Here is an 18886-nt window from a genome sequence, read left to right on the forward strand (position 1 = left end):
CCTCTAGTGGACAATCCAGCTCCCCTGGAGCTCTGCTAAATCTCTTGCTAAGCGCAAGCGATACAAATAATCGGGTAGCCCCCGAATCGAATAATACCATAGCAGAAATGTCGTTCACAGAGAACGACCCTATATAAAACATACAATCATAAGCAATAATGAATCAATAATAATACAAAGATGAAGGGAAGATACATACCCGTCACCACATCAGGTGTCACTCGCGCCTCCTCTGCTGTCATCTAAAACGCCCTACTCTTCGCCACTGGCGCCTCGGCTCGGCCCTGCCGGCCATCTGTAATCCTCAAAGTAGCAGGGGCAGGTGCAGCCACCTTCCCTACTGCAGCTAAACTCGGACACTGGGACTTTTTATGACCCCTATGATTGCACTGAAAGCAAATCAGATCTGATGTTGCAACGGCAGTAGCAGGGGTCGTACAATCCTTGCTCAAATGCCCAGTCCGACCGCACTTGAAGCAGCCGGAACTCCCTGCCTTGCACACCCCATCGTGCATCCTCCCACACCTGCCACATCGACTGTGGCTCGGCTGAATCCTGGATCTGTGATCTGAAACCTTGGGCTTTTTGCCCGAACCTCCTGAACCCGAAACCGCCTCCGGTTTCCTCTTCTTCTCCATCTCGAGATCAATCTCCCTCTCTCGAGCCCTAGCAATCATGTCGTCCAACGTTTTACAGCTGGACCAGCTCACAAACTGGCGAATATCGCTCCGCAACATCTCATGATAACGGGCCTTTTTCATCTCCTCATCGGCTGCATACTGAGGAACAAGAAGAGCCCTCTCCCTGAACTTGGCGGTGATCTCCGCCACGGTCTCTATAGTCTGGGTGAGGTCCTGAAACTCTCTGGCTAACTGCTGCACCTCAATAACCGGTGCGAACTCCGCCCTGAACCTGGTAGAGAAATCAACCCAGGTCATGGCATCCAACGCTGCATCATCTCCAATGGTATGTCCGACCTCCTCCCACCAATCCCGTACCCTGTCCTTCAGAAGACAGGACGCCAATCTAACCTTGTCCCCCTCGGGACACCTGCTAGTGCGGAACGCGTTGGCCACATCCGCCAACCATCTAGTACTCGCTATGGGGTCCCGCGCCCCGTGATAGTCTGGAGCTCCACATGCCCTGAACTCCCTGAACGTAAGTGTGCGCGACCCCATCATGGCCGCCACCTCGGCACAGAAGGTGCCCAACCTCTCATCCATCAGCTCTAGGATACCCTCCTTGATTGATCACAGGATTCTGCTCTAAAATGATACGAGTAATCTATGAAGAAAGAAACTCTCTGGTCTGCTCATCCATGCGCTCGTCCCCCGAGCCTGATCCTGATCCCTCCCCGGCACCTCCACTGTCGGCTGCTGTCCTCGGACGCAAAACCACCATTCTGAAACACATCATAGCAACATCAGAAAACTGAAATATCTCAAGGGATCATTGATACTACTACTAACTTCCTGGTCTTGTCTCGACCTTCCTTGATTCGAGTACGGATCCTCTACTTTCAGTAGTACGGGCCCATACTACCTTCCACATCTATCCGTACTTTCCTCAATAACTGCCTTGACTCCAACAAGTCACTTCTACTACTACTGATCTCTGCTACTCTCATCCTAGGCTTGCCCTAGGGAAATCTCTGACTCCACTCAAACCAGTCCTCAGCTGCTGAAGGCCTCCTTGTAATGCTAATTAGCCGTCACCTGAATACCATCACATATGATGAGGCTCGGATAATCCTTCGAGTAAAAGGCTCGTCCCTACCACGGTTAGACTCAAACAAGAGTTGCGCAATAGGGCCAAATCCAATACTCTGAGATTATTCAACCCTGATCACATGTGACGTGGCGTATTCGTCTAACGGCTAACTCTCATCACCAAGAGTTCTACAAAGCACGAAGCCAACAGCATTCGGACACCGGAAACTACTCAAGCAAATCTTCTCTCATAACGAGAAACTATACTAGCATACAATGCTAAGCTCGCGCTACCAGGCATAACCTAAACAGGCTATCCTACTGCTGTCTACTCAGTACTAGCATGCAATTCTCATAAAGCTGTAACACATATAGCAGGCACATAAGGCATCCTCCTAGATCCTTAGTCCTATACTAGCATGCTGTTCTACTGAAACTGGAACAATTAATCATAATAATGAAACTTGTATTGGTAATTTGGGAGTACTTACTTGAGCTCGGCTGATCGCATGCACCACACCCTTATCTTGTTTAAAAAAAATTCTTTTCTAAGTGCTTTTCAAAATTTCATTCGAAACATTTTTCTTTTTGAAAATCTTTTTATCTTTCCCTTAGTTTGAGTTCAGATGCACCCGGAGGTGTATCCGAATCCCTCAAACCAAGGCTCTGATACCAACTTGAAACAACCCAAAAATACGACCCAAAAATTTCAATTTTTATCATAACCAAAAACATGAAACCAAGTATCACATAACAAAATCATACGTTGCGTGTTTCAAAAACCATGATAAAATACTGAGAGAAAGAAAACTGTATCACAACTGTATCCAAACATATCAACTAACGGAATCAACTCCCAGGACAAAAACTGAAGCTGTGGTGTGTGCGATGCCATCATCCCGAGCTCTTCCCTTTTGTTGCGGAAGTACCTGAAACCAAAACTGAAACTGTAAGCACGAAGCTTAGTGAGCTCCCCCAAACTACCACATACCAAACAGTACATATAAAGCACATATTGGGCCTTGCCCACTGCATCGGACCGAAGTTCGGGCTAAATGGGGCCTTGCCCCCTACATCGGACCGAAGTCCAAAGCTGACTGGGACCTCCGTCCCCTACATCGGACCGAAGTCCGAAGCTGACTGGGACCTCCGTCCCCTACATCGGACCGAAGTCCGAAGCTGACTGGGACCTCCGTCCCCTACATCGCACCGAAGTCCGAAGCTGACTGGGACCTCCGTCCCCTACATCGAACCGAAGTCCGAAGCTGACTAACTGAACACAGCATAGCATAACATATCAACTAGCATAAACACATAAATCCTGTCTGAGCCACGGAGGCATCATACATACTAGCTACTGCATTAGACCGAAGTCCAGAAACTACGGCTAACTGAACGGGCCAGCATTGTGGCCTTAGACCCGTTCCTACTGAAAGGAAACTCACCTCGTGAACTGGCTGCTGTGTGAATGGCTCTGGAAGCTAACTGCTGCTGCTCCGGTATCTCCCCGGCTAAAAATCCATAAACACACTCAATCAAATGCTAATCACTGCACTGGGGTGAAATGACTCTTTTACCCTTGGTCAAAGTCAACTCTCCCGGTCAAAGTCAACATACAGTTGACCTGACTCGCCGAGTTGGGCCGTCAACTCGCCGAGTCTCTAGTCTCACTTCTCGACCCTACTCATGGCTACTCGTCGAGTATGGAACCTACTCGACGAGTACCCTCTCGATTCAAGAACTCAGACAATCTGCATCCGACTCGCCAAGTCATATGAACAACTCGACGAGTTGTTCTTAAGCTAAGAAGATTGCCTTGGACTCGCCGAGTTGTATGAACAACTCATCGAGTCCCTCCATTACTGAGTCTGCCCTCCAACTCACTGAGTCCACTCTACTACTCACAGGCTCCCACTCGACATCACTAGAAAAGGGGAAAAACGGGACGCGCGACTTGACTCGCCGAGTCACATCCATGCAGCTACTCTAAACTCAATTCTGCTTGAATCCAGCGTCTAAAACTTATAGATCTGGGCTTCCTTAGTTCGATTAGCACGTAAAGATTCTATCTTTACGTGCCCATAAGGGACCAAGAAGATAATAAGGCTCAAAAAGCATAATAAAGGCTAGATCTAGGGTTCTTATGCAAAGCATCTTCAAAAAGGCAATAGATCCGGGCTCTACAACTCCTAAATGAACAAATCTAGGGATCTCTCGGCCTATTAAGGCATCTATACAACTATAAGGTTTGGAAAATACATCAAACTAGCCCTAGAAGTGTTCTAATGGAGTTCTAAAGCATAAAACAGAAGGAATCCGAGAAATACCTCAATGAACTCTGATTTTGCCCTTGGATCTTTGCTCTACACCTCTTCTCTTTGCTCCTTTCTTCTTCTTCTTCTTCAAGCCTTCAAAATCCACACAAAAACACTTAAAACAAACAAGGGATGAATTAGGGTTTCTCACAGCTCTCTGAGGGTGAAGGAGGCGAGTTTGGGGCACATAACATTGCTTAAATAGTGAGAAACCCGGGGATTTAGGGTTTCTTCCTGGCAGGCAGACTCGCCGAGTCCCGAATACGGACTCGCCGAGTCGCCGACTAACACGTGCTCGAAAACTCGACCCTACTCGACGATTCAGGCCATAGACTCGCCGAGTCCCTCAATAAAACTTCTAAATAAATGCCACGGGAACAACATACCAGAGATGGGGCGTTACACACATTTTCAGTCCCTAGGAGTAGCTGATTTTAGCGATTTTAGTCCTTATTTGAGGTTTTTGTAATGCTTTTTATCCTGGTTTGATGTAAGCTGACTATTATTGTTCCTTGCATAAAAAAAATATCAAATAAAGGCCAAATACACAAAAGACAACTTCTTGGTACCAATATTGAAAAATTCAGCTACATTCGGAACCGAAAATGTAATTTACCCTTGAATTTAACTACTCGGCTTTTAATTTTTCTAAAAGGACCATTATTATTTATCATGCCCTTGGACCAAAACTGGGAAAAACAGTAAACCATAGGGACCAATATTGCAAATATCTCTTAATTTTATTATCAATCTACTTTCGAAATTATAATTCATTCTATTTTACTTGTCTTGAAAAATATAAGTTTTTAAGCTATTTCACATGCAAAATTACCATTTTGTCCTTGGCCACGACACTTTTAGTTCTTTTTTTTTTGTAGATACTAATGTTCCACTGTGGAAATGGGAAGATATCACGATGGATTTTATCACGAAGCTTCCCAGGACCGCACGTGGAGTGGATTCGATTTGGGTGATCGTGGATAGATTGACCAAGAGTGCTCACTTTATTCCGATTCAGGAGAGCATATCGGCCGAGAAATTGGCCGACATCTATATCAGGGAGATTGTGGCACGGCATGGGGAGCCAGTATCGGTGATCTCGGACAGGGATGTGCGTTTTACTTCCAGATTTTGGAAGAGATTCCATGACGAGTTGGGCACTCGTCTGCATTTTAGCACTGCCTTTCACCCGCAGACGGATGGGCAGAGCGAGCGGACCATCCAGACTCTGGAGGATATGCTGCGGGCGTGCGTGCTAGACTTCGGTGGTAGCTGGGATACCTATCTTCCCCTGGCCGAGTTCTCCTACAACAACAGCTATCACGCGAGTATCGACCGCCCTCCTTTCGAGATGTTGTACGGACGGAGGTGCAGGACCCCGATATGCTGGGGTGAAGTTGGCCAGAGGGTCATGGGGAGCACCGATGTGGTGCTCAAGACGACCGAGAGGATCCAACAGGTCCGGAGCAGGCTTCAGACTGCTCAGAGTCGGCAGAAAAGTTATGCCGACAAGCGTCGATCCGACTTGGAGTTCCAAGTCGGGGATATGGTTCTCCTGAAGGTGTCGCCTTGGAAAGGCGTCATTCGATTCAGGAAGCGGGGCAAGTTGGGCCCGCGACTCATCGGACCGTTCAGGGTCATAGCCCGAGTGGGCAAGGTAGCGTATAGGTTGGATCTGCCAGCCGAGCTCAGCCAGATCCACAACACTTTCCATGTTTCTCAGTTGCGGAAGTGCTTAGTGGACGATTCTGCAGTAGTGCCTTTGGAGGATATTCAGGTTGATGACAGCCTGAATTACATTGAGCGCCCAGTCGCAATCCTCGACAGGAAGTCGAAGGATTTGAGGAACAAGAAGGTGGAGCTAGTGAAGGTGCAATGGCAGCACCGCAAGGGTTCGGAATGGACTTGGGAGCCGGTGGACGAGATGATGGAGCATTATCCCGAGCTGTTTCAAGATCGAGCAGCAAACATCGAGGATGAAGTCTAAAATAAGTGGGGGAGATTTGTAGCACCCGGTTCCTGGTACGTAAATCTTATTTGAGTATTTCCCTTCTTTTAGCCTTGGACTCGGCGAGTCATAGGTCCGACTCGCCGAGTGGATCCGGGACCCGGGACACGTTTAAGTTGGCGACTCGACGAGTCCATATCCTGGACTCGGCGAGTCACAGCTGTTGGGTGAAACCCTAATTTTCAGGGGTTTGCACCCTATTTAAGCGACTTATCCGCCCCAGGCCAGCCCCCATTCTCTCCCCAGAGCTCCCAACCCTCGTTTATGCTTGTTCTTTGAAGATTTGAAGCTTTGTTGTGTGCTTTTGAAGGTTTTGAAGGAGGAAGGAAGTAGATCCAGAAGAAGGGAAGCCATCCAGGCATAATTGTGTTCTTCCAGCAGTTCCTGTGAGGTATAGCCCGTTTTCCCCTTGATTCTATGCTTAGTACTTCATTTACGTCTTTCTTGGACAAATCCCCAAGCTTGTATGTGCATTATATGTCGTAATAAGATGTTTGGCCTCTGGATCTAGGCAAGATTGAGCTCCAGGAGCTCAGATCTGTTAGCTTTATGGCCCCATGTTGCTTGTTCACCCTAGATCTACCCTTTTGAGGCATTTTGAGCCCTAAAATCCATTTTGGTGAATATCCACACGTAAAGTTGGAAACTTTACGTGTGATTCGTGTCCTAGAAGTCCAGATCTGTGAATGGCATGGACTGGAATCAAGCAAATCTGTGTATTTAGTGGGTGCATGGCAACGACTCGGCGAGTCGTTCATGTGACTCGACGAGTCTGTTCGCGAGTCTCCGAGTTTGTCCCCTTTTCGTAGTGTCGAGTGAGCAGTGAGTCATGGGGTGTGACTCAGTGAGTCGGAAGCTGAACTCATCTATGGAGGTACTCGGCGAGTCAATGCCCTGACTCGGCGAGTTCAAGGCAATCTCCTTAGATCAAGAACAGACTCGACGAGTTGTTCATACAACTCGGCGAGTCGTAGCATAAGTGTTCATCGGATGAAGATGAACTCGACGAGTTGTTCATACAACTCGGCGAGTAGGATGAAGGACTTGAATATCAGTTTAGAAGGAGAACTCGTCGAGTCATCGCCTAACTCGACGAGTAGGAGCGGGATCCAGGATAATCGTTTGGGTGGTGACTCAACGAGTTGGAAAGCCAACTCGGCGAGTCGGGTCAACTGAAAGTTGACTCTGACTTTGACTTAGGGCATGGTCAGGGGTAAAATGGTCATTTACCCAAAGGTCAGTGAGCAGTGTTTGATTGAGTATGTTGTGGGAATTGCAGCCGGAGGATTTCTGGAGCAGCAGCAGCAGCAGTAGGCAGTCAATTCCCAATCAGATCAGCAGCTACTTCGTGGTGAGTTACCTTCCAGTAGCGGTGGGTATACGGCCACAATGTCGGCCCACCAGTAGGAGTTGTATGTTAGATGATTGTCTTTGTGATATCATCTAGGTTGCTACTACCTGATATGTTGTATGCTGGCATGATATGTATATGTGACAGTTGTAGAGTTCGGTTGTTAGGACCGAAGGGTAGGTCGGACACCCCAGATATGTCTGACAGTACGTGATGATATGATTGCATGCTGGCTTGTTATGTTATATGAGATAAAGGTAGTAAGAGGGGATTAGTCCCCGAGGATCGGTTGTTAGGACCGATGGGTAGTCCGCACCCCAGAATGGCTTGGCATGGGTAGTCAGCACCCCAGAATGGCTTGACACGGGTAGTCAGCACCCCAGAATGGCTTGACACGGGTAGGATGGCACCCCAGAACGGCCGTACCGGGTAGTCAGGCACCCCAGAATAGCCTGGCAGTATGTATGTTATGTGTTCGTATGGTATGTGGTACGATGGGGGAACTCACTAAGCTTTGTGCTTACAGTTTTCAGTTTTGGTTTCAGGTACCTCCTCAGCTAGGGGAAAGGAGCCGGCGCGGTAGCAGCATGTCACACACACACTCTCCGGTTTCCGCATTTACGAGCTTCACTGGGATTTGTACTCTGATATTTTGATTGGGTGTATGAATTGACTTTTAGACATGGTTCACTTTGTGTTATGGTTTGATCAAACAATGTTTTTAGTTATTAATATTTTCTAAAGTAACGTTTTAAAACAAAATTTTTGGTCGTGAAAATTGGGTCGTTACAATTTGATTCTTTACCTATATGTTTACAGCTACTTAAGTTTCAATAACTTTAAGGGCAAATACCCAGGAAGCTTGCTACTCTTCCACAAATTATGCATCCTCATCTGCAAGATAAACCTACAACATTAAGAAAAATGATTTTTTATATTTGGGTATTTGGTTTAGTCGGACATTTCGACAAACAGGTGGTGGGCATGGATAGAAAGACATACAAGCAAGTGAAGCCTAAACCAACAAAAAGTATTATGAAATTGCATAATCAATACCCTTGTATACTCGATGGTGAACCAATTCTTGTGGTAATCCTCAGGGAGAACATCAATTAGAGACAATTATCACCAAAATTTGCAAGAAATCAACCTTCGTACACTGTAAATGGCAGTAAAATTCCCACAGAATGAGGATGCAAGCAAGTGAGGATCTTCAAATACTTCAGCAGTTGCTACTAAACAAAGAAATCCAATAAATCTGAGAAACTTCAACATTTAATAGTTTTCATCAACTTGGACATAAAGGCAATTAAAAAGTAAAACACCTAAGAAAATAATTAACAATAACACAGAGACTATCAATTACATTTGATAAAGGTGAAATTAGGGTTCAAGAATCTGATTGGATCCGCAAAATTCATCAAAATTTTGAAAAACCCTTATGGGAAACAATGTACCAGATATGTTGCAACAGTGAATGAAAATTTCGACGCTAAGGTTAAGCTTTAATCACCACCTTCAAAAATACTTCAAAACAATGTTCCAAACATAACCAATATGAAGTTGGAAGTCAGAAATACTAATAGTAAAAGGATCTAGAAGTTAGTGGCTTTTGTGCCTTCATACCGTGTATTTATTTGGATCCTCAAATGTCGATCATCTTCGTCTCTGATGTCGAAGGGATCCTCAAGAATGGAAGCTAGAAATGAATCCGGCGAAAACCCTCCATTAGACGGAGCATCAACTCTAAATTCAAAAATAGAAAGAATAGAGGAAGTGATGTCCAGTGGAGCGCGTAATTAGGAAGGAGGTGGAGAAGCGAGGTGGTAGAAGAGTATACACGATGGTGGTGAAGAAGGAGATTGTTGGTGGTGTTGAACGATCGCCTGTAGGGTGATGGTGGTGAGAGCCTTTCCAGGTTTAACTGAGAAGGAGAATCGAGAAGCGATGGAATAAGAACAGAGTTGAGGCGGTGACTACGGTAACAGAAATCGAAACCTGATTGGTCAACAAAATGGTGAAGCAAATCCAAAACAACATGTGTACACAAAGAACATACAAAATGGCATAAAATGACCCCTTAAAAGAAAGGAGACATAATTGTACCCACATCCATAAATAGAGGACCCATTTTGCCAAAAGCTTAGGAACTTTACTGTTCCTAAGCAGGGGAGGCTCAACTACTTTGGGGGCTCTAAGCGAACAAAAAATTTGGGACTCTTTGACTTGTACTATACTAAAATCATTGGTATACACATGACAGGGCATGAATCAATGTTGGGAATGCACATTATGTATGTGATATTTGGATAAAGTTCATTATGTATGTGCAAAATTTAAGTCCAGACCAACTGGAATCAAGAAATAACACTTATCAGATTGAGATAAAGTGCATTACTCATGTGAAGCTGAACCAATATTCTTTTTTTATTCCTAGTAAAGTGACAATCATTTCAATCTAACACACATTAATCACATACTAACCTAATTCAACAATTTAAATTTACACTAAAACGATAAGCATACCATGTGAAGCCGAACTATGTTCTGTTATTGCTCATGTTATTCGTGATCTTCCTCATAGTCTTTGTTCATCAATGTCAAACTAAATGGGGGAAACAATGAATTCATTTTTTCATTAACCGAAAACCATTTCAATAATCCTTTTTTGGGGAAGCAATGTGTTTAACATAAACACATGTTTATAGGGTAACAATGTGTTTGACATAAACACATGTTTATGGGGCAGCAATGTGTTTAACAGAAACACATGTTTATTATGAATACAATAAAGTTGGACCATATTTTTGGAAAATATGGTCTTTAGTGGTATCTATTATGTTAGAAATCAGAAAATAAATATATTAAAGAACTATAAAGTAGAGAAACAAAAATTAAGATTCCTAGTGAAACCATGCAACTTATGTATTGATACAATCTGCACTTCATACAACATTGTTTTGGGATTATTATTGCAAAAATAATGTGAGGATAAGACTACTACTATTACAACCCTAATGAAACAGGAAAATCAGTATCTGATAATGGAAAAATCAAGTGAAAACAGTCAAACACTACACATACCTTGAATCATCATAAACTTTTGAACAATGGAGAATCAGATAAAATCATCAGAGAAGCCGAGAATAGAGAAGGAAGAAGAACAATGAATGTATTTCAACAATCAACGGTTCAAACAACCTTTCAATGTTCAAGAATCGAGGTTGGAGAAGCCTAAATCGATCAGCGAGAGTGGAGAAGGAAGGAAGAAGAACAGAAGTCGTCGCTTTTGATTTTTGATGAGGCGTGCATATCAGTAATCATCGAACGGAGTCCGGAGAAGAGAAGTATCAACATTGAGGTATTTTGGTTAAGTGGGGCCCTTTAGGAAATAGGGCCCTAAGCCCTAACTTAACTCAACAACACATAAGGTCGGCCCTGATCCCTCATCATTCATCTATCCATGTTTTACCCAACATATTCATAGATATAAAATACATATACAGTTTAAATCATTTAAAACATGTATAAATCGTTCATCCAACATAGATATCAAGAACACAGATAATATGTACACATAGCACGTAATTTATATTAAATACTTCATATTTATATGTAAGATAAAAATAACTATGCACTCACTTGTCAAAACGATGACTTGAAATTCAGACAACGTTTCGCTTCTAACAATCGTTTCCTTCAACGAAACCTAGTATTATTATCACTAGATTTTAGTCTAATATTTATAGCGCCTATTTACGAGCGACATTGTTTTATAAGTGTTAAACAATATTTTTCAACCACTATTTACAGACAGGGGCCAAACATGAAATACCGGAGGGCAGGACGATTTTGTCATTATAGCATTTTTGAAATCCAACAACCCTATGTGGCCCTTCAAACCAAATTCCCCATACCACGAGAAGTTAAAAGATATTATAATAGCACTTTATATATATATATATATATATATATATATATATATATATATATATATATATTGTTTATAAGTTCATAATAACGATAATAAATTAAAACCTAAGCTATACTTAAAGTAGGGTAAACATAACTCATTTACAAGGAGGTTTGGCTAGAAACCGGGCTTTACGAGGGCAGAGTTTCCGAGTCGAAAAACTCTTTTTCTCAGAGCCTTCTAGCACTTCGAGTCTTTCCTCTAGCCCTTAGAAGATACTAGATCTTGAGTCAGAAGTCCCAATATTTTCAGGAAAGTTACACTTTAGTCTTAGGATTTTTTTTTTTTTAACATAAGAGTCTTGATTATTTATAAAAACACAATAATATGTCATTTTCTGTTAAAAGAAAAAAAAATGATTTTTTTGTAAACTTAAGCCAAAATGAAATAATATGGACTTTTATATTTATAAAAAATCTTGAAACTAAAATGTAAATTTATTAAGACTTTTCTAACAATTTTCCTCAAAGTTATAAAATAAAAAATATAAAATGTAAATTTATTAAGACTTTTCTAACAATTTTCCTCAAAGTTATAAAATAAAAAATAGAAAATGATTAATTCCATGTCATATGAAGTATGAATTTAGCATGGGTTTGTCCGTCGTACCCAAACAGATATGTGTAATATCCACTTCTCACGTTTATATCAAGCATTTCATTTTCAAACAAGGTGGGGTAAAGTATAATAAACATCAAACCTCAAACATCAAAATCATCTATACATTTACCGACAAACTATTTTAAATTGGATTTCGTCAAATATAATAAAATACCATAATACATGTTACAAATGTATTAATCCTTATACGACAGCTAGGAAATTTAGCCCTGTCGAAAATATCCGATACCCGAATTACCCGTCCGATTTTTTCGGGTATCGAATAAATCGGGTATCGGGTAAAATTTTCCGGGTAATCGGGTTACCCGAAATTTTTTCGGGTCGGGTAAAGGGTATATTTTTTGGGTTTCGGGTATACCCGAATTACCCAAATTATTAAAAAAAAAAATTTGTAGAGCTTGTACTATATAACAGGTATTTGATCACGCTTAAACTAACTATCATTATTGTAAAACATAAATATATTTATTATGACAATACGACACTAACAATATTAAAAATAATTTTTATATATCATCACGTTCTTTAAAATTTAACTGTTTTCTTGATTATAGTTTTTATTACAACTAACAAACTCATTATCTTGACGAAACTTTAGAACATGACAAAACTTATGACTACATTTATCTTAATCATTTTAAACTTTTAAATTAAGATCTTTAGGTATTTGTTTTTTTAACATCTTATTAGATTAGATTAAGTCGTTAAAAAATTACTTGATATCTCATGTATTATTGAATAGAAAATCTCAATGTTCAAAGCTTGAGTAACTTCGTTTATGTCTCGTTTGTTTATATAAACAAGACTAATAAAGCACGACGTATTTATTTCATTAAATTTATTTTTAGGTGAAATTTTTAAAAAAAATCATATATTTCGGGTAATACCCGAATTACCCAAACCCGACCCGATACCCGAATTATCCGAATTTAGTTTGGGTAGGGTAACGGGTAATTTTTCTAACATGAAAAACCCGAATTACCTGATCCGAATTACCCGAAACCCGAAAAAATTACCCGTTCAACACCCATGAGTATATAATTAGCATTTATAAAAATTTTAAGAACGTTATTAACCTCTACAAAAGCTACGCCTTTCGAGTTTATGTCATTTACACCAAAACCATGATGAAATTATTGTTATATCCTTTACATTATTAAAACTAATACAAAATCCAAAGTTATTTCGAAACCTTTCAAAAATTAAGCTTAAAATTTAAAACACGAATTTTATGTAACAATACAGTTTTATATCGCACGCTCTGGAACATTTGAATTGTCAGAAAAGATTGGATTATAAAATATACGAGTATCTTCAACAATGATAACAGATGTCATTATCGCTAATTTACACTCGTGGTGCAAATACAAGAGAAAAAATGGTTCTGGTAAATGGACCGAATGGATTTGCTCACATTTTACTCATTTATCTTTGTAATTTGTTTTACTTTTATTTTCGTCTTTTTCTCCTTATATTGTTTTTCTATCGCGATTTAGTTACTTGCTAATTGTCGACTTTTAATGATATATATATATATATATATATATATATATATATATATATATATATATATATATATATATATATATAGAGAGAGAGAGAGAGAGAGGTGGGTTCAATGGAGAAAATAAAAAAGGTTGAGAATGGGGGAATCATTCTCAGCCACTCATTTAATTAGCATATTAACATAAAATACATGGTGGCAAATTTATAAATATGATATATTAACCTTCAATCACAGATACCATTTTTTCTGGATCGTTTATCTGTTCTTCATCAACATCATCTGTTATTCATTCATCTCGATTGTTCCTCTATGTTCTTCATCAACATCATATGTTCTACTACTTGTTCGCTATCAAAATCACTTGTTCTCCATAAAAAAAAAGACATCAACACTTCATAAAAACATCAATTTTTCATCAAAAATCTTTGTTTATTCATCAAAATGTTGTGATTCGTCACTAAAAACATTAATTTGTATTATTAAGTGTAACTCGTGATTAAATCTTGTCCAGTTTCGTTGACATCAAACAAAATCGTTAAAATAATCCACATTTATCAATGTCACATCATTTAGTGATCACCAATCATCGAAACTTCATCAAAGGAACCTTCGCCAATATCAAACAACAGGTAGCAATCGAAAGTTTATCAACATAACCATATATTTGAAGATTTTTTTAAAAATCGTTTTTCAAGTTTGAAAAACTTCGTTTTTCATACTTTTTTTTCACAATTTTTGATATAAACCTATTGATTATTAATCGATTTTGATAGAATTTGATTTGTTTTGTAATTATTGGCTTCAATTGTGAATTTTTTACCATAGTTATATAAATTAATTTATTTGCACGCCAACTATTCGATGAAATGCATAAACTAAATATATTACGTAATATTCACAAGTGAATATGCCTTTATACGAGAATCAATGTATATCTTTTAAAAACACAGAGCAAGTATGTAATTAATATGTGAATAATATAAAAAAAATATTCACATGCGAATACATGTAATATTCACAAATGAATACAAGTAATATTCATAAATGAATACACGTAATGCGTCATTTTAAGGATCTAAGCAAGTTTGTAATTCATATGTGAATAACATATACGAATTATATCCGCATGTAAACATATGTAATATTCACAAATGAATATATATGTAATAGTTAAATGTGAATATATATGTATTATCCACAAATGAATAAAATTGTCAATAAACCGACGACTATAAAATATATAAAATTAAAGATAAAAAAATATTTGATAAGAATATATATTTGTTCACGTACAACTAATATTTTTAGGTTAATAAAATAATTATATGAGCATATATATTTTTATTAATGTTATATTTATTTGTGAATAAATGATAACTTTTTTTTTTCAGAAAATTATAAAAATATAAAAACGTCATTTTGAGGCCCTAAACAGTCTCGAATGGCCGAAAAACACCGTACGTCACGGCGAAGCGGTGAGTTTTGTAAACCGCACTCATTATTCATATATGAATAAAGTTTAGAAATCATTACGACATATTTACTGATTATGTTACTAACTTCAATCCCACTAGTAAAAACATCGTTATTGTAATCTGTTATTTTTATTTATGTGAATAAACTATACATGTTGATTTATTTATTTTGTGAATACAACCTTTATATATAAAAATAAATAATACACTATAAGAATTGGTTTGTGCATAGTTTTTTTTGTATAATGTAACAATATTATTTTACATGTAAAATCAACATTATACTAAGACAAACAACATTGTATTGGTTAATGAATATCATTTGCATTTGAATTTAATACGATCAAAATAAAGAATATATTAAACTGTATAACATTTTGTCACACCCCCGAACCAGACGGCGGAAACGTCTGGGGCTGTCGTGACTCAATTGAATACCATAACATTGAATATATGAAACATAACAACATTCGTCACCATGCATTAATATAGTACAACCAGTAGAATTTACATGAAGTATATTGTTTAAACATTACATTCCCAAAAATAAATTGTTCGATTCGTACATCAATACACTGCAAGCCATCACTGAATATGATTTCCTTTGGTTCACTGGTTCCCTGAGAATACAAGTATTTTGAAAAACATCAACATATGAAATGTTGGTGAGTTCATAAGTAGTGTTTGAAATCCAATGTTTGTATTGTTTGAAAACCACCAGAAAATCCGATATTTTCTGAAAAGAAAAAGCTTTTGAAAACGTTTGTGAAGATCCATAGGTATGCTTGTTTGTTTCTATACTTGTAAAAAAAATTGTTCATTGAAGTTGTATGCATTTCAAATCTATATGTATTGAAAACCCTAGGAAAACCCGATGTTTTCCTAATTCCTTGAATTACATGAAGTTACATTGAAACCATTGCATAGTGTATAGTGTCAGTCCCAGGCGACGTTGGATTATTTTGAGCATGATTAGTTGCTACAAACACGCATTACACAAACGACCAGTTTATAGCTATACTAACGATCCCGTAGGCGTCGTCCGTACTAATCACGTTATCCAACCGCCCTGACTATGTGTAGTCCCACATCCGAAGAGAAAGAGGACACGAAGACCTCTATGACTCTATTAACCGGCTGGGGATAAAATGTGTACGAGGGGTCCCCGACCCGCCTCGCAAAAAATGTAGACTTTACTAGCAATACCAAAGGACCCTTGGGGACCAGTAGTATACAAGCCATTGAAAGTCCCTCTACGTTGTGCCAAGTCGGTGAAACCCAACACTTCGTAGAACTAAAATGTCTTCGGGCCTTAAGATCAGGTCGTTGAGCTAGCTAGGCCCAACAAACAAGATTTTACACTTTTGGGGCCCAAAGATGGTGCGTAGACGTCTGTGCACACTCGCATGTAAATTGAGTTCCCAAACGTTATTTGTATGTATCGTAGTGTCGCCATGTTAGTAGTTTCGGATTTTCATTGGTTCGAGACCGAACCAATTCGTTTTACAACGATTTTGGTATTGTAGTGTATTGTATTTCGTCGATAGTCGCGGTACCATTGTTTGATCAAATTGCATGTATTGGATTAGCCTTGAAAGTTTTCTGTTTCAGCCCCTCATTGTTTGTAAAATTTACTTTTTCACCCCTTTAATTGAATACTTTCCGGTTTGGTCCTTAAATCAATTTTCTTGACATTTTAACACCAAAAATTATTGAAATTAATATTTTTCAGCATATTTTTCATAGAAAACAGTTTAAGTCCCTGAAAATGCAATTTTCTCGGTTATAACCCTTCTTTTTCGCAACTTTGACAATTTTGGCCCAAATTGTAAGATTTTTGCAATTTTGGTCCTTTTTAAATTTAAAAGCATTTTAAACCTTTGAAAAGGACTTGGAACAATTATAGTCCACTGTTTTACAGAAAAATACAGTTTTGACCCTCCAAAACAGGAAATCTCGCATAATGGGCCTCATTGGGCCGAAAATGTCATTTTTAGCCCATTAAGCTTGAAATTTATGTTTTTAATCCTCTAAATGAGTAAATTTCCAGAAATTGTTTTATTGAAACTGTTTTGGCACACCTCATCCATCAGAATTCGTGGTATGTCAATTTGGGCCCTTAATTTTGTATTTTTCACATTTTAGGCCCAAAATTTGTGTTTTTAGCCCAAAGAAAATTGTTACTAACTACTTAGCTATTTTTCTTGAAACACTTTGTATGTAGAAATATATTTGATGCTAAAATCATTTAACATAAGATATATCTCGGTTTTGAGGGGTTTTATGGCTAGATCCAACATTATAACACACAAAAGCATACATGTAAGCATGAAAATCATACAAGGCATACAAAACACATATAAATCTACACTTTCACTTGTATTCCCCCCCCCACAAAACTCATAAAAACAGAAAATAGGGGGTATGAAGCTCACATTAGGGTGTGATTTTCGGTTTTTGGAAGAAAAGATGGAAGAAAACTTGGTGATTTTTGGCCTTAGCACCTTTCCTTGGTAGATCTCGAGTTTGAGATGGTTCTAGGATGCAAGATCACGATTTTTGCATAGATTAGGAAGGGATTTTGATAACAAAAAGAATCTAAATCATAGATCCATGCATAATCTTACCTTAGATGAAGAATTTGTGGAAATTTCCTCTTGAATGCTTCCTAAAACTCGAGATTTTTGAGTGGAGAGGGGGGATGTTCTTGAGAGAGTGTGAGAGATTTTTGTGAGTGTGTGTGGGTGTATGGCCGAGAGTGAGAGAGATAGGAAGAAGAGATGTGATCTTTGAAGTGATATGCTCCTAGAAGTATGAGTTGTGCATGGAAACATGTTGGATATTAATGAGGTGGCAAGCAAATAGTCAACTCTTCCATTTCTTCTTGGACTTGGGCCTTGGGCCGAGAATTTGAAAGGGAAAAAGGAAGAATTTGGGCCTTTGCCCCTAAGCCCAATATTAGAGTTAATTTGGGTGAATTTTCTCATAAAAGAATATAGTATGATTTTTCCATTTTTGTTGAACTAGTTTAGGGTATTCATGGATCAAAGCTTTCAATTCATTTCATTCTAGGCCCAATATGGCCCAAAAATGTTGAAATAAATTAGTGTAGGTCCAATTAGAGCCCAATTAGGGTTCTAAGCCCATGATAGTCTAATTGGAAGCTTATTGGTCCATTTGGATCCAATAAGGGAGTCCTAGTCCAAAGTGGACTTAAACAAGGACTTCTAGGGTTTCCAATTGTTTGGTGACTATTTGTAGTACTTGTATAATGTATTTGATTGAAGTTTTTGAAGTCATAATCATAGGTGTTACACATGTTCTTAAGTTTTTGATTCATATTAGCTTGAATGTATAGATTACATAACACAAAATTTCCAGTTGTGACACATTTACATGTGAATATAAAAATATATTGTCTTCGTCAATGATATATTTTCAATTACGTCAACCACCGAGATATGAACCAACCATTGATTGAAATGTTATTCTTTTATTCAGTCATAACGATGCCTGAAAAAACATGTGAATACACATAAAAAATGTTAAAAATATACTTTTAGTTCATAATAATAGCGATTTATCACATTTTAATTATCACATGGTATATTCACGTATGAATGTATAATCATATGTGAATATTATATGATATATGTTGTTTATATTGTATATTTACATGTGATATTACATAGTATATTCACAAATGAATATTACATAGTATATTCCCATATGAATATTATATGGTAGATTCACATGTGAATATTATATGATATATTTGTTTGTGAATATTACACATTCTAGTCACATCTAAATATTGCATGGTATATATTCATTCATGAATATTACACAGCATATTCACATATGAATAATATATAATATATACACTTGTGAATATGATACAAGATATTCATATTTAAATATTAAAAG

Source organism: Lactuca serriola, chromosome 1, assembly GCF_051521515.1.
Source record: "Lactuca serriola cultivar US96UC23 chromosome 1, Lser_US96UC23_V15, whole genome shotgun sequence".
NCBI classification, from domain to species: domain Eukaryota; kingdom Viridiplantae; phylum Streptophyta; class Magnoliopsida; order Asterales; family Asteraceae; genus Lactuca; species Lactuca serriola.